This window comes from Micromys minutus, assembly GCF_963924665.1.
Source record: "Micromys minutus genome assembly, chromosome: X".
Lineage (NCBI taxonomy): Eukaryota > Metazoa > Chordata > Mammalia > Rodentia > Muridae > Micromys > Micromys minutus.
The window spans coordinates 4,148,414-4,154,969 of record NC_137970.1 but is presented as its reverse complement, the minus strand read 5'-3'; positions in this window follow the sequence as shown (position 1 = coordinate 4,154,969).

The window sequence follows — 6,556 nt, the reverse complement described above, 5'->3', positions numbered from 1 at the left end:
TCCAAAGCCTAATCCTAACAATAACCATAACCCAAACAAAGACTAACCCTAACCCTAAACCTAACCCTAACCCTAAACCTCACACTAACCCTATCCCTAACCCTAACCCTAACCCTAACCCTAACACTAACACTATCCCTAACCCTAACCCTTACCCTAACATTAACACTAACCTTAACCCTAACCCTAACGTTAACTCTCACCCTAACCCTCACCCTAACCCTAAACCTAACCCTAAAACCCTAAATCCTAAACCCTAAACCCAGAAAAACCCTAAACACGAATTCCAAAAGCACCCTAAACCCTAAACTCTAAACACTAAACGCTAAAAAACCCTAAACCCTAAACCCTAAACACTAAACCCTAAACAAGCCTAAACCCTAAAACCATTAACACTATACCCTAAACAACCCTAAACTCTTAACCCTAAACATTATAGCCTAAACCCTAAAACACTATACAACCTTAAACCCTAAACCTTAAAATATCCTAAATCATAAATCCTGAACAACCCGAAACACTAAATCATAAACAACCCTAAAAAAACCTAAACAACTCTAAACGCTAAAACATAAACAACCATAAACATTAAACAATCTTAAACGCTAAACCCTATACCCTAAACCTAAACCACCCTAAAACATAAACAATCTTAAACCCTAAACCTTAAACCATAAACCCTAAATTTTAAACCATAAATCTAAGAATAACCATAACCCTAACCCTAACCCTAAACCTAAACCTAACCCTAACCCCAACCCTAACCTTAACCCCATAACCCTAACCCTAACCTTAAGCCTAACATAACCACATAACCCTAACTCTAACCCTAACTCTAACCCTAATGCTAACCCTAACCCTAACACTAACCCTAACCCTAAACCTAACCTTACCCTAACCCTAACCCTAACCCTAACCATAACCCTAAACCTAACCCTAACCCTAACCCTAACCTTAACCCTAACCCTAACCTTAACCCTAACCTTAACCCTAACCCCTAACCCTTACCCTAACCCTAACCCTAACCCTAACCCTAAAACTAACCCTAACCCTAACCCTAACCGTAACCCTAACCCTAACCCTAACCCTAACCCTATACCAAACCCTAACCCTAACCTTAACCCTAATCCTAACCCTAACCCTAACCCTAACCGTAACCATAACACTAAACTCTAAACCCTAAACCTAATCCACCCTAAACCTTAAACAATCCTAAACCATAAACCGTAGACCCTAAACCCTAAATCTAACAATAAACCTAATCCTAACCCTAAATCTAACCCTAACCAAAAACCCTTTCTGACCCTAACCCTAACCCTAACCCTAACCCTAACCCTAAACCTAACCCTGACCCTAATCCTAACACTAAACCTATTTCTAATTCTAACCCTAACACTAATCCTAAACTTAAACCTAACCCCCTAATAATAACCTTAACCATTACACTAAACCTAACCCCTAACCCTAACCCTAACCCTAACTTAACCCTAACCCTAACCCTAACCCTAACCTAACCCTAACCCTAACCCTAAACCTAACCCAAACCCTAACACTAACCCCCTAACTTTTACCCTAACCCTAACCCTAACCCTAACCCTTACCATAACCCTAACGCTAACCCTAACCCCATCCCTAACCCTAACCCTAACCGTAACCATAACACTAAACTCTAAACCCTAAACCTAATCCACCCTAAACCTTAAACCATCCTAAACCATAAACCTTAAACCCTAAACCCTAAATCTAACAATAAACCTAAACCTAACCCTAAATCTAACCCTAACCCTATCCCTAACCCTAAAACTAACCCTGACCCTAACCCTAACCCTAATCCTAACACTAACCATAACCCTAACCCTAACACTAACCCTAAATTTAAACCTAACCCTAACCCTAACCCTAACCCTAACTCTAACCCTAACCCTAACCCTAACCCTAACCATAACCCTAAACCTAACCCTGACCCTAATCCTAACACTAACCCTATTTCTAATTCTAACCCTAACACTAATCCTAAACTTAAACCTAACCCCCTAATAATAACCCTAAGCATTACACTAACCCTAACCCCTAACCCTAACCCTAACCCTAACCCTAACCATAACCATAACACTAAACTCTAAACCCTAAACCTAATCCACCCTAAACCTTAAACAATCCTAAACCATAAACCTTAAACCCTAAACCCTAAATCTAACAATAAACCTAAACCTAACCCTAAATCTAACACTAACCCTAACCGTAAACCTAAACCTACCCCTGACCCTAATCCAAAGCCTAATCCTAACAATAACCATAACCCAAACAAAGACTAACCCTAACCCTAAACCTAACCCTAACCCTAAACCTCACACTAACCCTATCCCTAACCCTAACCCTAACCCTAACCCTAACCCTAACCCTAACACTATCCCTAACCCTAACCCTTACCCTAACATTAACACTAACCTTAACCCTAACCCTAACGTTAACTCTCACCCTAACCCTCACCCTAACCCTAAACCTAACCCTAAAACCCTAAATCCTTAACCCTAAACCCAGAAAAAACCTAAACACGAATTCCAAAAGCACCCTAAACCCTAAACTCTAAACACTAAACGCTAAAAAACCCTAAACCCTAAACCCTAAACACTAAAACCTAAACAAGCCTAAACCCTAAAACCATTAACACTATACCCTAAAAAACCCTAAACTCTTAACCCTAAACATTATAGCCTAAACCCTAAAACACTATACAAACTTAAACCCTAAACCTTAAAATATCCTAAATCATATATCCTGAACAACCCGAAACACTAAATCATAAACAACCCTAAAAAAACCTAAACAACTCTAAACGCTAAAACATGAACAACCCTAAACATTAAACAATCTTAAACGCTAAACCCTATACCCTAAACCTAAACCACCCTAAAACATAAACAATCCTAAACCCTAAATCTTAAACCATAAACCCTAAATTTTAAACCATAAATCTAAGAATAACCATAACCCTAAACCTAACCCTAAACCTAAACCTAACCCTAACCCCAACCCCAACCTTAACCCCATAACCCTAACCCTAACCTTAAGCCTAACATAACCACATAACCCTAACCCTAACCCTCACCCTAACCCTAACTCTAAACCCTAACCCTAACCCTAACCCTAACCTTACCCTAACCCTAACCCTAACCCTAACCATAACCCGAAACCTAACCCTAATCCTAACCCTAACCTTAACCCTAACCCTAACCTTAACCCTAACCTTAACCCTAACCCCTAACCCTTACCCTAACCCTAACCCTAACCCTAACCCTAAAACTAACCCTAACCCTAACCCTAACCGTAACCCTAACCCTAACCCTAACCCTAAACCAAACCCTAACCCTAACCTTAACCCTAATCCTAACCCTAACCCTAACCCTAACCCTAACCGTAACCATAACACTAAACTCTAAACCCTAAACCTAATCCACCCTAAACCTTAAACAATCCTAAACCATAAACCGTAGACCCTAAACCCTAAATCTAACAATAAACCTAAACCTAACCCTAAATCTAACCCTAACCCTAAACCCTTTCTGACCCTAACCCTAACCCTAACCCTAACCCTAACCCTAAACTTAACCCTGACCCTAATCCTAACACTAACCCTATTTCTAATTCTAACCCTAACACTAATCCTAAACTTAAACCTAACCCCCTAATAATAACCCTAACCATTACACTAACCCTAACCCCTAACCCAACCCTAACCCTAACCCTAACCTAACCCTAACCCTAACCCTAACCCTAACCTAACCCTAACCCTAACCCTAACCCAAACCCTAACACTAACCCCCTAACTTTTACCCTAACCCTAACCCTAACCCTAACCCTAACCCTTACCATAACCCTAACCCTAACCCTAACCCCATCCCTAACCCTAACCCTAACCGTAACCATAACACTAAACTCTAAACCCTAAACCTAATCCACCCTAAACCTTAAACCATCCTAAACCATAAACCTTAAACCCTAAACCCTAAATCTAACAATAAACCTAAACCTAACCCTAAATCTAACCCTAACCCTATCCCTAACCCTAAACCTAACCCTGACCCTAACCCTAACCCTAATCCTAACACTAACCATAACCCTAACCCTAACACTAACCCTAATCTTAACCCTAACCCTAACCCTAACCCTAACTCTAACCCTAACCCTAACCCTAACCCTAACCGTAACCATAATACTAAACTCTAAACCCTAAACCTAATCCACCCTAAACCTTAAACAATCCTAAACCATAAACCTTAAACCCTAAACCCTAAATCTAACAATAAACCTAAACCTAACCCTAAACCTAACCCTAACCCTAATCTTAAACCTGACCCTAACCCTATCCCTAATCCTAACACTAATCATAACCCAAACACTAACCCTAACCCTAAACCTAACCCTAAACCTCACACTATCCCTAATCCTAACACTAAACCCTAAACTTTAAATCTAACCCTAACCTAACCCTACCCTTAACCCTAAACCTAACCCTATCCATAAACCTAACCCTAACCCTAATCCTAACACTAACCCTATTTCTAATTCTAACCCTAACACTAATCTTAAACTAAAACCTAACCCCCTAATAATAACCCTAACACTAAACCTAACCCTAACCCTAACCCCAACCCTAACCCTAACACTAACCCCTAACCCCTAACACTAACCCTAACGCTAACCCCTAACCCTAACCCTAACCCTAACCCTAACCCTAAACCTAACCCTATCCCTAACCCTAACCCTTACCCTAACACTAACACTAATCTTAACCCTAACCCTAACCTTAACCCTCACCCTAACCCTCACCTTAACCCTAAACCTAACCCTAACACTAACCCTAACACCCAAAATCCTAAACCCTAAACCCCGAAAAAACCCTAAACACTAATTTAAAGCACCATAAACCCTAAACTATAAACACTAAACGCTAAAAAACCCTAAACCCTAAACCCTAAACACTAAACCCTAAACAAGCCTAAACCCTAAAACCATTAACACTATACCCTAAACAACCCTAAACCCTTAACCCTAAACATTATACCCAAAACCCTAAAACACTATACAACCTTAAACCCTAAACCTTAAAATATCCTAAATCATAAATCCTGAACAACCCTAAACACTAAATTATAAACAACCCTAAAAAACCCTAAACAACTCTAAATGCTAAAACCTAAACAACCCTAACCATTAAACAATCTTAAAGGCTAAATTCTATACCCTAAACCTAAACCACCCTAAAACTTAAACAATCCTAAACCCTAAACCTTAAACCATAAACCCTAAATTTTAAACCATAAATCTAAGAATAACCATAACCCTAACCCTAACCCTAAACCTAAACCTAACCCTAACCCCAACCCTAACCTTAACCCCATAACCCTAACTCTAACCTTAAGCCTAACATAACCCCATAACCCTAACTCTAACCCTAACTCTAACCCTAATGCTAACCCTAACCATAACCCTAACCCTAACCCTAACCCTAACCCCTTAACCTTAATCCCTAAATCCTAAACCCTGAACAACCATAAATCCTAAACCCTGAACAACCCTATATCATAAACCCTGAATAACCCTAAACACTAACCTCTAAACAACCCTAAACAACCCTAATCACTAAACCATAAACAACCCTAAACACTAAACCCTAAACAACCCTATACCCTAAACCTTAAACACTAAAGCCTAAATAACCCTAAACCCTAAACCATTAACACTATACCCTAAACAACACTAAACACTAAACCCAAAACAACCCTAAAACCTAAACCTTAAACACTAAACCTTAAACAACCCTAAACCCTAAACACTAAAGCCTAAACAACCCTAAACTTTTAACGCTAAACACTATACCATAAACAACCCTAAACCTTAAACAATCCTAAACTCTAAACCCTAAACCCTTGACCTAAACCACCCTAAATCTTAAACAATCCTAAACCCTAAACCTTAAACCCTAAACACTAAACCCTAAACCCTAAACCAAACAATAACCATAACCTTAACCCTAACCCCTAACCCTTACCCTAACTCTAACCCTAAACCTAATCCTAACCCCAACCTTAACCCTAATCCTAACCCTAACCCTAACCCTAACCGTAACCATAACACTAAACTCTAAACCCTAAACCTAATCAACCCTAAACCTTAAACAATCCTAAACCATAAACCTTAGACCCTAAACCCTAAATCTAACAATAAACTTAAACCTAAACCTAAATCTAACCCTAACCCTAACCCTAACCCTAAACCTAAACCTGACCCTAACCCTAACCCTAATAATAACACTAATCATAACCCAAACACTAACCCTAACCCTAACCCTAAACCTAACCCTAAACCTCACACTATCCCTAATCCTAACACTAAACCCTAAACTTTAAATCTAACCCTAACCCCAACTCTACCCTTAACCCTAACCCTAACCATATCCCTAAACCTAACCCTGACCCTAATCCTAACACTAACCCTATTTCTAATTCTAACCCTAACACTAATCCTAAACTAAAACCTAACCCCCTAATAATAA